This window comes from Schistocerca nitens, chromosome 1, assembly GCF_023898315.1.
Source record: "Schistocerca nitens isolate TAMUIC-IGC-003100 chromosome 1, iqSchNite1.1, whole genome shotgun sequence".
Lineage (NCBI taxonomy): Eukaryota > Metazoa > Arthropoda > Insecta > Orthoptera > Acrididae > Schistocerca > Schistocerca nitens.
In genome coordinates this window covers 279183275-279204640 of record NC_064614.1, presented here as the reverse complement: position 1 = coordinate 279204640, position 21366 = coordinate 279183275, and positions in this window count along the sequence as shown.

Below are 21366 nucleotides of genomic sequence, written 5' to 3'. Positions count from 1 at the left end.
CCGGGAATCGAACCCGGGAACCCGGGCGTGGGAAGCGAGAACGCTACCGCACGACCACGAGATGCGGGCAATGTGATGTCCTTAGGTTAGTTAGGTTTCAGTAGTTCTAAGACCTAGGGGACTGATGACCTCCGATGTTAAGTCCCATAGTGCTCAGAGCCATTTGAACCATTTTTATTATACTTCTTAGTGATGATGATGATAAGTCATTAGTTCTGAATGGAAGCCCAATTGTGTAACACACAATATGCGATGAACATCTCCAGAAAGTCTGTTAAATATTGGCCTGGTGCTTTATAGTGTAACATTTTCCATTCCCATCAGTGTACGTCCAACAAGTCTTTCACGAAGGCAACCTTGTATGAGAGTTTATCTTTTCCATTCTCGTCGACTAACTCCACATTGAAAAACTCCTCTCCCTCTTATCCTTCTTTCTTGATATTATCTATGAGCTTTCATTAAACTTTTGCACCAATGTGTGATTGAACCAGCGGCCGCAGTGGCCGAGCGGTACTAGGTGCTTCGGTCCGGAACCGCGCTGCTGCTACAGTCGCAGGTTCGAATCCTGCCTCGGGGATGGATGTGTGTGATGTCCTTAGGTTAGTTAGGTTTAAGTAGTTCTAAGTCTAGGGGACTGATGACCTCAGATGTCAAGTCCCATCGTGCTTAGAGCCATTTTTGTGCTTGAACTCAGTGATCATTGCTTACCGTGACGACCAGCTATGCTTTTCATGTTTTTTAATGGTCTCCACCGTCCTGGGAATTTTAATAACATGTAAAACTTCTTTATTAAATATTTTACTTAAACTGCTGAGTGAAATTGAATGCAAGTGAACCTACTTTCTCTTTACTTATTCTTATCGTGTCAACACTGACCCACAATATTCTAGCGCAACGCAATCTGACTGCTCAGTAGTACTTCCGTCACTGCTGGCGACTGACTTCCAACTGGTCAACACTACTGGCGATTAACTTCCAACAACGAGTCCAACCAACCACAGAGTCTCTTACAAAGAAAGCGCAGTCAGAGATCCAATGCAAATCGCTACACGGCGGTGCCAAGACAGAAGCAGTCCATTTACACATGCTCTGCATTATAAATCATCATTCAGTACTCCTACACGTAACAACACATCAGTGGGTACAGAATCTCAAGCAAAATTTGATTTAACAGGGAAATTTGCACATTAAGTTTTTAATCTCAGTCTGCAAGCAGTCGACCCATGATTGCGGGAGTTGGACTCGTAATTTCCCCTTTTGTCTAAATTTGCAATTGGATTTTAAATTAATTTATTACCCTGTACTCTGTCTTTGTATGGTTGGATGTAACAACTGCTGGCGTACGTCTTCACATGTGTGGCAGGTTGAAAAAGTCTATGGCTTATGCGCTGGTCATGAAAAGTATTTTAGCAGGGATTGCCATTCTTTCCACATACTGACGAGTATTCAGCCTCCCTTCACCAAACACCAAAAATGAGTTCTGTTTTCATATTCAATAGTTATCCACAACGTAATTTCAGGAATTTGAGATGTGTGGGTACGAAGAAACCTCGCTTCCTGAGACGTTTCACCGGGTTGTCTACTCGATCTCAATGCCATAAAGTGACACTAGGTGCTGAACACCACAGAAGGCTACTCAAAGTCACAGTCAACACCATACTAGTCTCTCTTCTCTGTGGTATGGTGTCAGCAACAAACGAAGCATCGCAAATCGAGATCTCAATCCAGTTTCCAGTAATGTGTTCCCATCGTTTTGTGGTGACATTCCACGTGCAACCTCTGCCCCCTCTTCATCTACTGTCATCAGAACCAGTCGGTCGCATGACAACTCGAGATCTCAACCCAGTTTCCAGAAATCTGCTTCCAGCGTTTTCTAGTGACATTTCGCCTGTAACCTCAGCTCGGACTTCACCTGTTGTTTTCTGCCTGCTCACTGGAGACTGGAGCCAGTCGGTCGTGCTGTCTTCTTGTGCTGTAGTCCTGGAAGGACTGTTCATGCAACGCTGCTATCTTGAGTCCACGTCGCCATCTCTCGTTCTCTAGGCATTGTGCTGTACAGCCAACTGTGTGTGCGCTGTGTCGGTATAACTCCCACGCCACTCATTGCCAACGATCCTGTCATTCTGAAAGTGCGTAAGATGGCGATAAGATGCTCGTGTACATCCTCTTTACTTGCAGTGTTGCGAACTCCAGTTGAACAGTTCCAGTAACGTTAGATATACCCAATAGCCACCACGTGCTCACAATGTGCTTCACCCGCAGATGGCGATTTTTTCTGTACTGAAAATGTCGCATAACGATTGAATTTTAATCAACATATTTCACACGCGTGACGATACAGGACTATCAGTACGTTAGCGTTAGATCAAGGTGTTTCCTGGGGTAAGACTTTCCACTTTCTCGGTGTATTTTCAATGCTATCACGTCTAGTAAAGCAAAGTGACAGATTTAAGATTGCTGACAGATTTATTCCAGTATCGTGAATGAAGCAGTACCGAAAGTATTGTCAGAAGAATGCGTTGTACTTCTGCACTGTCATGAAAGTACATCGTAAGCACTGAAAGAAACGCGTCCAGTCTCCTCAAATGATTCTCTTATCTTTCTTCTTGTACCGAAACATGCATTAGAAAATGTTCTTAAACATTTTCGTCCCGATATCCTAATCGAAAAATAAATTTACCATCGAACAGTAATACAATTCATTTTTTTGGATGTATTTCTTTTTAAAAACATCATTTTCACTTTCGAGTGTAATAATTATGTATTTATAAAGTACACGACTGTAGTTTCGGCCTTCGGCTCTTTTTGAGAGGAACATTGCGAAAAGTTTGTGCTTCAGCAAAAGAGGAAAAAAAAAATACGTGTGCGTGTCATTACCACGAAATAAATTTATTTTGCAGTCTAGAGAGAAAGTACTTTTACTATATACAATAAATCTTAGAATGACTTCCTTTTCTTACAATAAACACTTCTTTCATGTAACGGAGAGTAGGTAATTGTTGCACTTGGTGTGTCTGTCATCTAGATTACGATAGCTGTTCCAGTTCAATGACGTGTAGGTACAGAAATTACGAAGACAGAGAACTGTGAACTCGAAAAGTCAGCTGCCTTCAGTGTGACATTCAAATATACCCAGTGTACCCAAGTATAGTGCTTGTCAGTAGCACTCGTAATCACTTTCACTTTATGACAATGACGATGGCAATGGCATTCGAAACGAGTAGTTTTAATCGAGGCGATTGTAATAGAGAACCCTGCACACAAAGTGCCCACGCTGAAATACATCTTAGGTATAAGCCCACCGGACCTAACACAGGGAGTGTTGCTGTTTTCCAAGTGAATATTTCGGAAAGAACTGCATTAAATGGACTTTTAGATTCGGGTACCTCGCAAAAGACCACCAAGTACAAGAGAAACTTGGCAGTAGCGCTCTGGAGGCGTGTACACTGAGGTGCCAAAAGCTATGAGGTGCCTCCTAACATCGTGTCCGACCCTCTTATGTCTGGCGTATGAGGCGTAGCGCCTCGATTCTTGCCTATTCTGATGGGACATTACCGCCGTAATTCGACAGGCAGTGTGAGTCATACGCTAGACAGGTGGTGTCAGATGGCTCGAATGTTTGTAGTTTCTTTGCAATGTGCTAAAGGTCTCTAGCTGACAAACACTTTTGCAGCTGCAGTAAAAATACTGTCATTTTTATTTCCGCCGGCCGCTGGTGGCCGAGCGGTTCTAGGCGCTTCAGTCTGGAACCGCGCGACCGCTACGGTCGCAGGTTCGAATCCTGCCTCGGGCCTGGATGTGTGTGCTGTCCTTAGGTTAGTTAGGTTTCAGTAGTTCTAAGTTCTAGGGGACTGATGACCTGAGATGTTAAGTCCCATAGTGCTCAGAGCCATTTTTTATTTCCGTTTTTGTGTGTTTAGTTTTCTAATTGTTTATTAATGACTCCTATTATTGCGTTTAATTACTAGAGTGAAAGAAGGTGTGGATGTGAAATACTGTTTTATGTAAAGCTTTTATACTGTACATTGAAGTAATTGATCAGGTGAGGAATGTTCGAGAGTACGTGTGTGTTAGTCATTTGTATCGGGGAATTTGGTATAGACTATTTTATAGACTATTTCGTCAGTTTATGGTACTGGGGAAATGAGATTATGGTTTCGGAAGAAGCAGCTTTGTTAAGAGGGAATTAATTATATATTTGTGGGTTTTCTAAGTTTATTTAGGGTAATTTACCGTTCTGATTCAAATGGCTCTGACAAGGGGAAGGCCTCAGACACGGCCAACCGATTCGGCTCACATTTGGCAGGTCGCTTGTATACATCCTAAAACGAAGGACTCTAAGATATTTTGGGTCAACACCCCCGCAATTTTGAGAAAATGACCCCTAAAAGTCATGACGAGCAATGGACTCAAAATTGGAGGGATCGATAGATAATTGAAAATAGAGCATTTTTCATCATCAGGTATGGGGTCCTCAAACGCAAACTTTTCCAGAAATCGAGGAAAGAAAAATGGTTCAAATGGCTCTGAGCACTATGGGACTCAACTGCTGTGGTCATCAGTCCCCTAGAACTTAGAACTACTTAAACCTAACTAACCTAAGGACATCACACACATCCATGCCCGAGGCAGGATTCGAACCTGCGACCGTAGCAGTCGCACGGTTCCGGACTGCGCGCCTAGAACCGCGAGACCACCGCGGCCGGCGAGGAAAGAAACTTTTACAACTGTCTCTTCTGTACCCACATGGTAAACGCCTTTCGCCGACAGCACCGATAGCGCAACGGACGAGGTAAGTGGCTGGGAATCGGAAAACCCGAGTTCGAATCTCGAAGAAACCTGGCGGATGTCATTCCTTTCGTTTGTATTTTTCAATATCTCAATTGATAGGGTTAGGAGGGTAAATAAGGTAAGTAAATCAATAAGGAATGATAATAATAAGGTAGGCAAACTAATTTCCCAAACGCCGTGAGTTAGTAAAGTATGAAACTCTCAAGCCTTGTCACATGAAAACAACTCCGAGTTAGAGTGCTGTGAATTTTTCACGAGGGACCACAGATAGCCAACCGCGTGACGCTTGTTTACAGCGAGGCACGGGGCATAATGCACGCGGGGAGGGTTATGTTGTCCCGGTTGCCTCTTCGTCATATTGTAGTTATGAACCTCGAAGAGTGAAGGTGTCCAGCGTGAGCCTTATAGAATCGGAAAATGTCGTTTTCCGTCAACAGGCTGCCGCGAACCTTGCGGTTACATGTAGTGATTTTTCCGTCGTTAAAGCGCCGAATGAAATAGTTTTGTCAATGAACACAGTTTCTTCGAGATTCGAAACCGGGTTCTCTGATTCTCAGGCAGTTACCTTGGCCGTTGGGCTATCGGTGCTGGCGGCGAAAATCGTTTACCATGTGGGTACAGAAGGGACAGTTGTAAAAGTTTCTTACCTCGAGCCGGCCGGAGTGGCCGAGCGGTTCTAGGCGCTACAGTCTGGAACCGCGAGACCGCTACGGTCGCAGGTTCGAATCCTGCCTCGGGCATGGATGTGTGTGATGTCCTTAGGTTAGTTAGGTTTAAGTAGTTCTAAGTTCTAGGGGACTGATGACCTTAGCAGTTAAGTCCCATAGTGCTCAGAGCCATTTGAACCATTTCTTACCTCGATTTCTGGAAAAGTATACGTTTTCGGGTCCCACACCTGATGGTGAAAAATGCTCTATTTACAATTATCTATCGATCCCGCAAATTTTGAGTCGATGCCTCGTCATTACCTTTATGAGTGATTTTCTCAAAAACTCGGGGTTGTTGACCCAAAATATCTTAGATTCCTTCGTTTTAGGTTGTACACAAGCGACCTGTCAAATTTGAGCCGAATCGGTTGGCGTTGTCTGAGGCCTTCCCCTTGTGAGCACTATGGGACTTAACATCTATGGTCATCAGTCCTCTAGAACTTAGAACTAATTAAACCTAACTAACCTAAGGACATCACACAACACCCAGTCATCACGAGGCAGAGAAAATCCCTGACCCCGCCGGGAATCGAACCCGGGAACCCGGGCGTGGGAAGCGAGAACGCTACCGCACGACCACGAGCTGCCAACTACGGTTCTGACCCAGTGACAAATTTGATTGGGTCTGTATATCTGCGCGGGACTGAGCGGGCTTGATGCTGCTTTCCGATTGGCTATGAAGTTTCTCTGCCAATCAGAAATTAGCATGAAACTTCCTGGCAGATTTGGAAGTTTCATATCAGCGCACACTCCGCTGCAGAGTGATAATCTCATTCTGGAGAAATTAACATGTTCGCGCTTTTTTTTTGGAAACTACAAGCTTCTTTTGTGCAGAAAGCGAGGTTTGCGTCTCATAATGATCAGACGTACTGATATGTGCTCCGTTGAAATTTATTAATATTTTGATATTTCGGTACTAAAGTGTTTGAGAACTGCCGTAAAGTGTGGAAGGCAGTTCGATATAAAGCACAGAGTGAAATTCGGAACTCTGAGTGACAGTTTAAAGAAGTAATTCGTGTGGTGTGTTGCTTTCTCGCGTACGTGACCATTGTGTTAAGTGAGACTGTTTACAGCAAAATTTGAAGGAGTGATTCTAAAAGGAATATTCAGTTTGTAAACTTTCAGTGTAGGATAATTCATAACTATCATAAACTGGCTATGGTTATGAATTATGGGTGCGTGTGTACTTTCCAGACTATGTACAGTTTAGAGTAAGGCTTGGTAGTGATTTGTCTATGCAACCCTATCGTAACAGAGTAAATATTACGCACATCAATACATTTATTTAACTATTCCTTCCACCGACAAGACAATTTTAGTGCGACTTGTAGTTACGATGGGCACAGCTGTTTTTTCGGTAGCATTTTGAGACAAACAACTGCATGTCAGTAACTTCAAGGACGCGTGCGCAGTGGCGAAGCGTCCATTAAGGCTCTAAGGCCGAGCCGACACAAAAAATTTCAAAATAATTCTTCCATACTGAATTTAATCTGACGGCCTTTGTACTTTCATTGTTTCTCAGATTAAAATTTAGATACCTTAATTATTTCAGACGTTGGTAGTTCCGTAGCGTGTCTGTAGGTTTTCAGATCAACATAGACATGCTTGTGGTGAAACCTCGAACATGAATTAAGTAGTTAAAACGTAGTAAGCAGTGGTAGTTATTAACATTTCGGTGTGCCCTGTCAAGTGTAAAGTGTCATCGTTAATCTGTCTTGACACTGTGTTGTCGAAAGGGAATCTGCAAGTTGTCTAATATTTAAATCATTATGTTGTAAAGCGTGGTATAAAGGAAATAAAGAATACCAATGTTATATACAGTGAATGTGTGGCTGCGCAACGCAAACTCGTAGGGGCTGATTATTAAATGGCATTGGGAAAAGACGTAAATGTATCAAGCGAGGAGAACAAAATAAAGTAGTGGAAACTGAAAGAAGAGGTGTTGCGAGAAAAATTCAAGGAAACAGTATTAAGAGAGGTGAAATTACCAGATGATGTACAGGAGTGGTGGAGTTATAATAGCAATGTAATTACAAAAGCCGGAAAAGAAGTACTGGATGTAACAACAGGAAAGGGACCACCAGAAGATTAGCAGGTATGGTGGTGGAATGAGGAGGTTCAGAAAGCGATAAAAGTGAAGAATGATGCAAAAAAAACAATGGGACCTAACAGGAAGACAGGACGGTAGGGAAGCCTACAAGGCTGCAAAAAAGATGGCAAAAAGAGCAGTGTCAAAGCAAAGGCTGAGGTAACAGCCGGAAAGAAGACAGGACGGCAGGCAACTCCTACGGATTGCTAAAGCTAGAGATAAAGCGACCAAGAACACAACATCAATGAGGCAGATAAAGGATGAATCAGGTGTAGTATTACACGACCTTGAGAAAATCCTGAGCAGGTTCAAAATGGCTCTGAGCTGTATGGGACTTAACATCTGAGGACATCAGTAGTTCTAACCTAAGGACATCACACACATACATGCCCGAGGCAGGATTCTAGCCTGCGACTGTAGCGGTAGGGCGGTTCCAGACTGAAGCGCCTAGAACCGCTCGGCCACACCGGCCGACCCTGAATAGGTGGTGGGAGTACTTTGAAAGGCTATTGAATGAGGAAAATGTACGAGAGAAGCATGAGGATGGAGATACAAATGAAGGAATGACCCAAAGTATAAGTAGGGAAGAAGTCGAACACGCTATGAAGAAAATGAAAAATGGGAAGGCCCTAGGGCAGACCAAATCCCAACAGAAGCATCGAGAAGTCTGGGATAACAGAGAACTGATATTCTCTGGGATCTAATGCAGAGGATCTGGAAAGGAGGAAGAATGCCGCATGCGTGGAGAAGCAGTATACTGGTTCCCATATATATAAGTGGAAAGGGGATATCCGAAACTGTGGCAATTATAGAGGGATAAAACTGAAGTCCCACACAATGAAGATCTGGGAAAGGAAAACTGAGAAGAGGTTGCGTCCAGAAACTGAAGAATTTGAAGAACAGTTTGGATTTAAGCCGGGAACAACCGACGCAGTATTTGGACTAAGGCAACTGATGGAGAGGTACAGAGAAGTACAAGCCGAACTGCATATGACCCTTATCGATCTTGAGAAGGCATATGACACAGTGTCGAGGCAAGAGATATGGAGATGTCTGAGAAGTAAATGCCTGCCAGAGAAACATATCAGGTTGGTAGAAGACATCTATGAAGGTGCAATGACGCAAGTCAGGAGCACTGCAGGTGCAACAAAGGCATTTCCAGTGAGAGTAGGACTACATCAGGGATCCGCTCTCAGTCCATATCTCTTTGACCTTGTCATGGATGTACTAGTCAAAGATGTGAAGAAAGAGGCACCTAGGAGTTGATGTTTGCCGATGATGTTGTAATCTGTGAACCCACCAAGGGGACACTTCAAAACAAGCTTGAACAGTGGAGAAAAGCTCTAGAGGAAAGGGGAATGAGAATTAGCAGCGTGGAAACAGAGTATATGTGTACAAAGGATGCCAAAGATCTAAATATTAACCTGGAAGGAGAACAACTGACATTGGTTCAAATGGCTCTGAGCACTATGGGACTTAACTTCTGAGGTCATCAGTCCCCTAGAACTTAGAACTACTTAAACCTAACTAACCTAAGGATATCACACACATCAATGCCCGAGGCAGGATTCGAACCTGCGACCGTAGCGGTCGCGCGGTTCCAGACTGTAGTGCCCAGAACCGCTCGGCCACCCTTGGCGGCAACTGACAATGGCCTGTAAATTTAAATACCTAGGCTCTTACATGCAAAATGATGGAGGACTGGAGGCAGAAATACAGCACAGGATAAATAGTGGATGGATGAGCTGGAGGAAACTGAGTGGAGCACTGTGTGATAAGAAGCTGCAGAATGAAAGGAAAACTTTACAAGTCTGTGGTGAGGCCTGCGATGCTGTACAGTGCAGAAACTTAGCCAATTACAAAAGCGCAAGAGTAAAAGATGGAAGTCGCAGAAATGAGAATGTTAAAGTGGATGAGTGGGGTGACACGAAATGATAGACTAAGGAATGAGTACATCAGGGGAACAGTGAAAATGGGGCCCATAGGGAAGAAGATCAGAGAACGTAGGGTAAGATGGTACGGACATGTGCAGAGAAGAGGGGAGTACTACGTGGAGAGAAGAGTTGAAGACCTAGAAATCGAAGGCTTAAGGAGAAGAGGAGGACCGAAACCGAGGTGGAAAGATAAGGTGACAGGAGACCTACGGGAGAAAGGATGGCTCAGAGAAGAAGCACTGGATAGACATTTATGGAAGAGAAGGATCCAGCAAAGCAACGCCGACCCTGCATGACGTGGGAAAAGGCTGAGATGATGATGGTGATGTTGAAAAGCGTGGTATTGCTGACTAATCAAACTCCAATAGACGCGTTTATTTCGTCACAAGACATTCTGAATTTTTTAACTGAAAAGCCTGCATTCGGCTCTCGTCTTCCTTTGGAAGATGAACGCCTAGTGAAAGAACGAAAGTCGACGCCAAGTCTGCCTATTCAAAAATCTTACCGAAAATCTGTAAGACGTTTCCAAACACAATGGTATAATTCGAAACCTTGGTTAAATGGCAGCATTGTGAGAAACAATTTTTTTTTTTGTTTTCACTGTGTGCTATTTGGAATGGGTAATGATAGTTTTGAATGGCGTCAATGGGGAGAAGACGAAGAGAGTCTACAATATTTCCTTTCGGAAACTAAAAATCATGAATATTCCATTCCACATATCACAGCAGCTGTTAGATACAATCAGCTAGGCACGGTAAGAATTGACCATGCTCTATCAGAAGCAACACACTTGAAAGCTTTGAAACACAACGACCAGGTTGATCGAAAGAGTATATCGAAGAGACTTATTTCGACAGTCTGCTTTTCAGCACCGAAGAGTAAGCTCTTCGAAGTCATGACGCATCTGAGGTGTCAGTAAATAAAGGAAATTTTTAGAGCTTTTGGATTTCTTGGCATAAGGAAAAACGTACATGAAAGATCATTTAGGACCCCATGGAGTATTTAAAGCCACTTTCTCTGACATACACAATGATTTAAAAGCTTGTATTACGGATGTCGTTAAAGAAAAAATTTCAAGCGAAGTTAAAAAATAGTCCTTTAGAACAAATTTCAACTGAAGTTAAAAACAGTCCCTTTATATCAATACAAGCCAACAAAACAACAGATGTCTCAACTAGAAGTCAAATGAGTGTAATTTTTCGTTTTGCGAATAACGAATCAGGAGAAATACAAGAGAGATTCGGAGTGCTCTATGACACAAACCGGAGTCCACAAGCCATAGCTACTGTTCTGTTGCAAGTGCTAAGCAGTTGGAATATTGATAAAAGCAAATTGTTATCACAAACATTTGACGGCTGCAGTGCAATGCGGAACATGTGTATCTTTATGTTCTCTCCATCTACTGCTATGCCCATTAGATGAATCTAGTTTCCTCTGTGCTTGTAAAAAAATTAGGCAATTAAAAATTTTTGTGGTAAATCTATCAGTATTTCACGCAATTTTAAACCGTTCCTGTAAAAGAAGTGCACTTCTGAGAGAAAGGGGATTTAAACTACCAGGTCCTTATCAAACATGGTATTTTCATTCACGAGCCGTACAAACCATTATTCTTCACTATACAGACATGAGAGCAGCATTTCATAATGTGATAGATAATGAAGGAGGGATGCTAATTCGTTACATCAAGCAATTGGGCTAAATAGTATACTGATGACCAGGCTTTTGGTGAAATATTAAAATATGAGGAAATTATTCTGAAATGCATAGTGGAAGGTAAGAGCCCTATAAATCCAGCATGAGTATCTGAAATTAATTGTAACGAAACAGAAGTAAGTATTTAGAAATTGAGGAGACTAGTATTCGAAATAATTGATGTAGTAGTTGTAAACATCGAAACTAGATTCCAGACTTCCACGAAACAGATTTTACAGAACTTGTAAATGAGAAAATGTTCTCAGGTTATAGTAGAACAAACAATTTCACTATTCGTGAAGTTGAAAAACTACTTAAAATATATTATTTACTGACAACGGAAAAGTGAAAAGAGAACTCATGTTTACTTACAGCAGTAAAGATAAACGTCTAGAGTTTCAGAACTTCCTTAAACCAATTGTGAACTATAGATTAAACAACGTGTTGTCTGAATATGTGAAATTACTATCGTTGGTTCTTGCAATTCCAGCAATCACTATGTCTTTCAAAAGAAACATGAGTACGTTAAAACTCGCTAAAGCCCACCTCCGCAACATAATGAAAAATGAAAGACCAACCAATCGGCAGGGTTTCATGTCTTGTGTCATCGATGCTTACTCCCAGAAAAAGGACAGGAGGATAAAAAAACTTTATAAAAGGATGTCATGGTGTATTACTATGTGTTATATTTTTATCAATTTATAGCTGTTTAATGCATTTATTTATAAAAATTTCTGTAGTAGTTTCAATCTTAGTAGAAATATGTAACCAAGTTAGTTTTGCAGTCTTTCTGATTCAAAAGATTTGTTTTAAAATTTTTTCTTTTTTCGAAATTGTCAGCCCACTCTACAAAAAATGCCACACTTCGCCACTGGACTCGTACATGTAAGAAGAAATTCACCATCAGGTTGTAACACTATTATCGATTGTAAGTAATTTGTACAGTGTCATTATGTGTATTTAACTATGAAGTGATTGTTCTGTACTAATTAAGATCTTTGAGTTGTCAGAAGTAAAGTGGAAATGTATGATGTATATATTGTAAAGATTTAATAATGTTAAAAAATAATGATATTTCATAAAATATGTATGCTTGTAAAAGAGAAATTGTAGTTTGAATACGGGTTCATACTTAGGGAAGTTGTATTATATGAAGGAAAAGGTATAGGGAACCCCCTACGCTACGGAAGAGGCTTGGCGCGTGGGAAAAGGTGGATTTGGCGTCGATCTGGGTGGCAAGAGAGAGCTGGTTGGAGGGCTCTACCCATAATGTTCGTTCTCAATTGGGGAGAGATCCGGCATCCTTGCTGGCGAAGGTAGGATTTGGCAAGCACGAAGACAAGCAGCAGAAACTCAAGCCGTGTGAGGGCGGACATTATCTTGCTGTAATGTAAGTCCAGGATGGCTTGCCATGAAGGATAAAAAAAAAGGTTGTGTATCTTCGACGTAGCGCTGTGCTGTAAAGGAGCCGCGGATGACAACCAAAGGGGTCCTGTTATGATACGAAATGGCATTCCAGACAGTCATTCCTAGTTGTAGTAGTTGTAGTAGTAGTAGTAGTAGCTTGATTCATCCGTAGATCTCTTTTTACAAGGATATAGGACATGTCGAAATATTTATAAGTTTAGATCAATTTCAATGGTTCAAATGGCTCTGAGCACTATGGGACTTAACATCTGAGGTCATCAGTCCCCTAGAACTTAGAACTACTTAAACCTGACTAACCTAAGGACATCACACACATCCATGCCCGTGGCAGGATTCGAACCTGCGACCGTAGCAGTCGCGCGGTTCCCGGCTGAAGCGCCTAGAACAGCTTGGCCACCGCGGCCGGCAGACCAATTTAAAATAAGATAATCCGTATACACATACATTTACAGACTTCTAATTAGAGACAATCATTAGATTTACTCCTTGTATACAATACTTTTTTTACAAACAACTTATTAAATAAGCGGCCGGCAGACCAATTTAAAATAAGATAATCCGTATACACACACATTTACAGACTTCTAATTAGAGACAATCATTAGATTTACTCCTTGTATACAATACTTTTTTTACAAACAACTTATTAAATAATGTAATGCTGCACAGTTTACTCATATCTCACTATCAGTCACTGCACACACAATACACACATTGTTTCATAACACTTCACTCACTACACACATACATACACACACTGCTGTACAGGTGTCGTGCCGTATGGGGGGGGGGGGGGGGGGGGGGGCAGCAGTAAGGTTGGTAACCCACCACTGTTTGGAGCGTCTCTACACACATCTTCGGTGGTCATCGGGGCTCAGTTCGACGAGGGACTCACATCGAAGACAATTCTACTCCAAACAGTGTACTGCGGTCACTGGTAGTCGGCGCAGGGGTCGCCGTGAGCTCAGCGTCTTTCCTGTGAGCCGTCTGTTAATTATCGTTGTGGTCAGTGAAGCACCAGTTGCACGTCGGACCGATGGTAATGAAGAATCGGGGTTCTGAGTGCCTCTCTGACAATTACTCGATCCTTACGTTCTGTCGTCTTCCTGGGCCGACTCTTTCTTGACCCTGTATTCGGCCACTGTTCACCCATTTCTGGCAAAATCGTCAAGCGCCCGCCTGCGAAGCGTAGCTACGGTCCAACTGCGTACACGGAGTGAAAACTGCAGATACTTTATGCCTTGGTATCTACCTGTCCCTTGTTTACTATCCTTACCGGGTGCGCGGTAGAATTGTGCTTCAGTGTCACACATTCATCCATAGGCCACCAAAGTTTACAATTTTGCTATTTCTGTCGATACCTATAATAATATCAGTTTGTGAGAATTTGCATAGCTCCTTCGTGATTCGTCTTTTTTTTTTTTTTTTTTTTTTTTTTTTTTTTTTTTTTTTTTGTCGTAGAGCGTAATAACACAGCGTAGGCCATACAGCAGTGTAATAGCCACTACACCGTTGCTCTTGCATTGGGCTGTCAATTCGTTCGTTATCTGTTGTAAAATGTGTAACAAAGCAGTTTATGGCCAAGTGTGCAAAGTACTAGAGAAGGGATTTTCAAGAGATGTTTAAGCATACCTGAGGTATTACGTCTCAATTTTACTGTCATAGATGCATGGCAAGAAGTATGCATGTAGTGAGCTGACTACGTGATGAAGATGTTGTTCATACACTATTGGAAAAAAAAAAGTACACGTGGAAAGACGAAGTCGATTCTGATTCGGTGACGGCATATGCCATCCGGGGAATAGTGGATGTATTAATCGTCCGCTAACAGATAGCGTAGTAACATAATTACCAAAGCGCCTTCTGTGTCTGCCCCTTAACAGGAAGTATTCACAGCCAAAAGGCTCAGTGTGCTACAAACGTGTGAATCAAGCAGGAAACCATGCCACAGAGCCGCACTCGTGCTTCCTACAGCAAACTGAGTTGGTTTGAAAGTGGACAAATTGTGGCCTTCCGAGTGGCGGAATGGTGCTATCAGCGAATTGTCACAAAAGTTGGACGTGTTGCGTCTATTGTGCAACGATGTTGGTGTCAGTGGTAATGTGAACATTCTCACGCCTGTCGACGAGGTTCTGGACGTCCATGCAGCACAGACGCCCGTCAGGATCGCCGTATCGTAAGAGCAGTAGTAGTTGATCGTACAGCTACCACAGCAGAGATAGCAGTGGTACTACGGGCACGCACTCCTCTAGTCTTTCTTCCACTCACGCCACAGCATCGATGTGCACCGGTCGACTTGTGCCATCAGAGGATAAACTACAAGTCCCGTTCGCATTTGGAGCTTCTGGAGGAGACGCTAACCAGCGCTTAGTATGTGCAGAATTTTGTTAAGCCCCTTTCTTTTGCCATCCTTGCAACAGGAAGTTGATGTGTTGTCCCAATAGGATAATGCGTGCCCACACATGTCCAGGAAACTCAACGTGCCTTCCAAGCCATGCCGCAATTTCTCTGGCCAGCACGATCTCCAGACTTGTCTTCAATCAAGCACGTGGGGGATATGAAGGGGACGAGTAGCGACTCGAGCGACTCGTCGGCGAACTACACTTACAGAACTAGTGGTAGTAGTAGTAGTAGTAGTAGTAGTAGTAGTAGCTTTATTTCTTTTTACAAGGATACAGGACATGTCAAAAATATTTACAAATTTAGATCAATTTAAAATAAGCTAATTCGTATACACATATATTTACGGACTTCTAGTTAGAGACAGTCATTAGATTTACTCCTGGTATATAATCCTTTTTTTACAAATAACTTATTAAATAATGTAATGCCACATTGTTCGCGAGCCGGCCGCGGTGGTCTAGCGGTTCTAGGCGCTCAGTCCGGAGCCGCGCGACTGCTACGGTCGCAGGTTCGAATCCTGCCTCGGGCATGGATGTGTGTGATGTCCTTAGGTTTAAGTAGTTCTAAGTTCTAGGGGACTTATGACCTCAGCAGTTGAGTCCCATAGTGCTCAGAGCCATTTGAACCATTTGAACCACATTGTTCGCTCACATCTCACTATCAGTCAGTGCATACACTATACACACATTGTTCCATAGCACTACACACACCCACCCACACACACACACCCACACACACACATACACACACACACATACACACACACACACACACACACACACACACACACAAACACACACACATACACAGGTGATCTCTGGGCCATTTTCTGTACCGCAACTTACCATTTGCTGCCCTGAAAAACTGAGTCAGCATCCCTCCATAATGAGTGAGATGTTGAGCTCAGAAAGAGGAAGAGGTGTTAGTACTGTGCTATACATAGCTTGGGGGTAAGATTTCTAGAAAGGAAAAAAGAAGGAAAAAACATAAAGTGAAGGTTTTATGTGGAATGTTGGATATTTTATAATAATAATAATAATAATTATTATTTATTTGTATAACATTTTTTATCAAACTCCTACTCTGTATTGTATAACAGGTACTTTTTAGCTGCCTTTTTAAGTAAGTGTATTTTTGCAATTTCTGTTATCTCTTTTAGTAATTTATTGTACAGTTTTATTCCTCGGTAGAAAATGCTGTTTTGAGTTTTATGTTTATTTTTTCTTGGTAAATGTAAGTTGAGTCTATCTCTTGTTGCATGGTCATGGACAGAGTTGTTTGTGCAGTAATTACCAATGTTATTTTTGATGTGTACAACTGACTGGCAAATGTATCACATGGAGCAGTTAAAATCCCCAGTGTTCGGAACAGGTCTTTACAATGAGCTCGACTGGTATTTTTGGTTATTATTCTTATGACTCTTTTCTGGAGTTTGAAAATTGTGTTCATATTTTGTGCATTTCTTTCCCATAAAAAAATGCAATAGCTAAGAATTGAGTGTACATATGAATAATATGTAACTAAAAGACACTGTATGTTACACACTGATGGTAGGATTGTAAGGGCATAACATGCTGATGACATTCTGTTTGCAAGTACCTTTGTGTGTTCACACCACTTCAACTGAGAATCAATATTCATTCCTAGAAATTTTGCATTTGTTACACAGTCTATAGAGGTGCCATCTACATTTAAAATAACATTGTCATTTTTCCTCTTCAAACTGTAATTCATAGCATTAGTTTTCTTTATGATCAATGTCACTTTATTACTCATTGACCAATCATAAATTTTCTTGAGAGTTTCATTTGCTTTCTCGGCAAGGAGTTCTCTTGTTTTCTCAGTGACTATAATATTGCTGTCATCAGCGAAGAGGAGTTTTTCACCATGCGTAACACTACTACGTGAACAGATCGAGCAAGCGTGGAACAACGTATCCCAGGACAGTACTCGCCGTCTGTACGACTGACGTGATACCAGTCAGCGCCTGCATTGCCATCCGTGGAGGCTACACCACGTTCTAATATGGGTATTCCAGGATGGGTCGATATATGGTGGCTTAAACCTGATCTGTAATTCTAATCACTTCGCGTACTCCGTATGTACTATTTCACCAATAAATCTTGAGTCAATTGGAAACTAGTGATAGTGTATACTATTTTTTTTCGGCAGTGTAAATTAGCTTCACGAGCTGTAATCTGCACCACACTGTGGCATGCGTTAATGCTAGCATAAAAAAGTAGTATTGGTACATCCGCAACTACATAGTTACTCTGCAATTCACACTTAAGTGCCAGGAAGAGGGTCATTAGAACCATTTTCATACTGCTTCTCTACCATTCCACTCTAGAATGGCAGTTGGGAAAAAGAAACACGTAAATTTTTCCATTCGAGCTCTTATTTCTCTTATTTTATTATGATGATCATTTCTCCTTACGTAGGTGGGTGTCAACAAAATATTTTCGCATTCGGAAAAGAAAGTTGGTGATTGAAATTTCGTAAACCGATCTCGCCGCAAAGAAAACCGCCTTTGTTTCAGTGACTGCCACCCCACCTCGCGTATCATATCAGTGACACTCTCACCCCTATTGCGCGATAACACGAAACGAACTGCCCTTCTCTGCACTTTTTCGACGTTCTCCGTCAATTCTACCTGGTAAGGATCCCATACCTCATAGAAAAATTCCAGCAGAGGGCGTACAAATGTAATGTAGGCTGTCTGTTAAGTGGGTTTGTCGCATCTTCTAAGTGTTCTGCCAACAAAGCGCAGTCTTTGTTTCGCCCTCCCCATAATATTATCTATGTGGTCTATCCAATTTAAGTTGCTCGTAATTTTAATTCCTAGGTATTTAGTCGAATTGACAGTCCTTAGATTTGTGCGATGTATCGTATACCCAAAATTTATCGGATTTCTTTTAGTACCCATGTGAATGAGCTCGCACTTTTCTTTGGTTAGTGCCGATTGCCACTTTTCGCACCATACGGGAATTCTCTCTAGATCATTTTGTAATTGGACTTGATCGTCTGATGATTTTACTAGACGGTAAATTACAGCGTCATCTGCAAACAGTCTAAGGCCTATGACACTACCTTGCGGAACGCCAGATATCACTTCTGTTCTACTCCATGATTTGCCGTCTATCACTACGAACTCGAACTGTGACCTCTCTGAGAGGAAATCACGAATCCAGTCACACAATTGAGACGATACTCCATATGCACGCAGTTTGATTAATAGTCGCTTGTGAGGAACGGTATGAAAAGCCTCCTGGAAATCTAGGAATATGGAGTCGATTTGAGATCCCTTGTCGACAGCACTCATTGCTTCATGGGAATAAAGAGCTAGCTGTGTTGCACAAGAACGATATTATCTGAATCCGTGTTGATATGTATCAACAAGTCATTTTCTTCAAGGTGATTCATAATGTTCGAGTACAGTATATGCTCCGAAATCCCACTGCAAATTGAGGTCAGTGATATAGGTCTGCAATTCAATGGGTTACTCCTATTTCCTTTCTTGAATATTTGTGTGACCTTTGTTACGTTCCAGTCTTTAGAAACAGACCTTTCGTCAAGTGAGCGGTTATATATGCTTGCTAAGAAAAGCGCTATTGTGTCTGCATACTCTGAAAGGAACCTGATTGGTATACCACCTGGACCGGAAGACTTGCCTTTCTTAAGTGATTTGAGTTGTTTCGCAGCACGTAATATATCTACTTTTATGTCACTCATGATAACATAGCTAATCAGTATTATAGACTTATGAAATAAAATAATTTATTTCATGACCGAAACAGAATTCCACACTTTTGTTTTTACCCCTCAGAAAATTTCATTTTACCCCTCAGAGAGAAATTACCCACAGGTTGGGAACCACTGCTCTACGAGATCTAATAATCAATGAACGGCTTCAGGTGTATGTGATACAACTGGAGAAACTTGTGGGATCTCTTTCTCGCCGAATTAAGGCTATTATCAATGCTACGGTGGAGTTACACGTCGGTAGCATCACATCGCCTGGGGGGGGGGGGGGGGTGACTTAACTTTCTTAGTTGTTGTACTTATTTTGTAACAGTTTTTGTTACCACCGATAGTGAAAAGTCATAAATTTTGTGACTGGAGTAACCGATACCACTTAAGTTCGTCGATAGCGGGGCGGTATTCGTCGGAGGTGGGGGTCGCAGCGACAGTCGAGCGTGGCTTCCGAAGCTCGACAAGGCTGCAAAGCGTTGACGAGGCTTCTTTTTTCTTCTGCCGGCCGAACCGATGGCGTGAGCAAAAATGAAAGCATCCCGTGGGTGTTGCGAAATGGCTGATGGAGCAGGTGGGGTGGTGACGTCAGGGCTGACGCGGGCCACAAAAGCCCGCAGCGGGCAGGTCCATTTAGCCGGCGCGCCTGTCTCCGCCGGCCGCGGCAGCTGCCGGACTTCAAAGGCAGGGCGGGGCCGCCGGCTATCGGACCACGTAATGGACGCAGCACGTGGCTCGCCTCGCCAGCTACAGTGCAGCCGTGCAGCGGCACCGAACCGAAGCATTCTGCTCCGGCGGCGGGCGCCGGGCTCTGTCCGTTCGCGCGATCTGCGAGGCTGTATAGTCTAAATGTCGGAGTCTCGGTTATACAACGTCTTTTGCCTACCCGCGAGGCTCCGACATGACGCCGCTCGGTCATCAAGTAAGCACAATGCTTGCTTACGCAGTATCGCAACAGGTATGCGATAAGGAAGAATACTTACTTGCAAACAGCTCTGAGAAGACCTCAGACACGGCGAATCGTTTCGGCTCATATTTGGCAAGTAGCTTGTTTATAACCTAAAATGACTCAGACATATTTTGGATCAATAGCGGCCGCTTTTGAGAAAACTACCCCTAAAGTTCATGACGCGCACTCGATTCAGAATTGACAGTGTCGATAGATAATTAAAAACTGAGCATTGTTCATCGGCATATGCTGGGTCCGCAAATGCATATTTTCCTAGAAAACTAAGAAAGAAACTTTTTCGACTGCCGGCAGTTAAACGAAAACGCCGCTTATGTAGCTACTAACAAGGGAACCTCCCCATCGCACCCCTCTCAGATTTAGTTATAAATTGACACAGTGGATAGGCCTTGAAAAACTGAACACAGATCAATCGAGAAAACAGGAAGAAGTTGTGTGGAATTATGAAAAAATAAGCAGAATGTACAAACCGAGTAGTCCATGCGCAAGATAGGCAACATCAAGGACAATCTGAGCGGAGGAGCGCCGTGGTCCCGTGGTTAGAGTGAGCAGCTGCGGAACGAGAGGTCCTTCGTTCGAGTCTTCCCTCGAGTGAAAATTTTACTTTATTTTCGCAAAGTTACGATCTGTCCGTTCATTCATTGACGTCTCTGTTCACTGTAATAAGTTTAGTGTCTGTGTTTTGCGACCGCACCGCAAAACCGCGCGATTAGTAGACGAAAGGACGTGCCTCTCCAATAGGAACCGAAAACATTTAATCGCAAGGTCATAGGTCAACCGATTCCTCCACAGGAAAACACGTCTGATATATTCTATACGACACTGGTAACGGCATGTGCGTCACATGACAGGAATATGCTGTCGACCCACCTAACTTGCACACTTGGCGAATGGATAAAAAGATTCTTCTACCATGCCCGAATTAGGTTTTCTTTTGGATGTGATAATCACTCCCTAAAAAGTGATGAAAACATAAGAGTTTGTCACATAAACTGCAACAAATGAATGCAACAGTTTCACAGTCGCACAGTTTTCCCTGTGCTCTGTCAAAACATATGTTTTTTACGTTTTCAAATGTTTCCGTTTGTAGACCGTGAAATCCTGCATATGTCCACGCAAATCTGAACATGTCCTGGAATTTTGGATAGCGAAGTTGATTATGTGTGAGTGCCTGAACTTTGACAATTGTCTGAAAATAAAAAATTAAACTTTTCACTTGAGAGAATACTTGAACCAAGGACCCATCATTCCGCAGCTGCTCACGCTAACCACGGGACCACGGCGCTCCGAAGCTCACACTCTTCTTGATGTTGCGTACCTTGCGCATGGACTACTCAGTTTGTATATTTTGCTTATTTTTTCATAGTTCCACACAACTTCTTCCTGTTTTCTCGATTGATCTGTGTTCCGTCTTTCAAGGCCTATCCCTGTGCCAATTTATAACTAAATGTGAGGGGGGTGCGATGGGGAGGTTCCCTTGTAAGGCATCTGGCTAGGGAGCGCAGGACCTGTGTTCGATTCTGCAGGTTTTTTTTATTTGTATTTTTTTTCGTTTCGGAATTAGTAGGCGTAACAGAGATAACAATGTAAGTTTCTCTCCTCCTA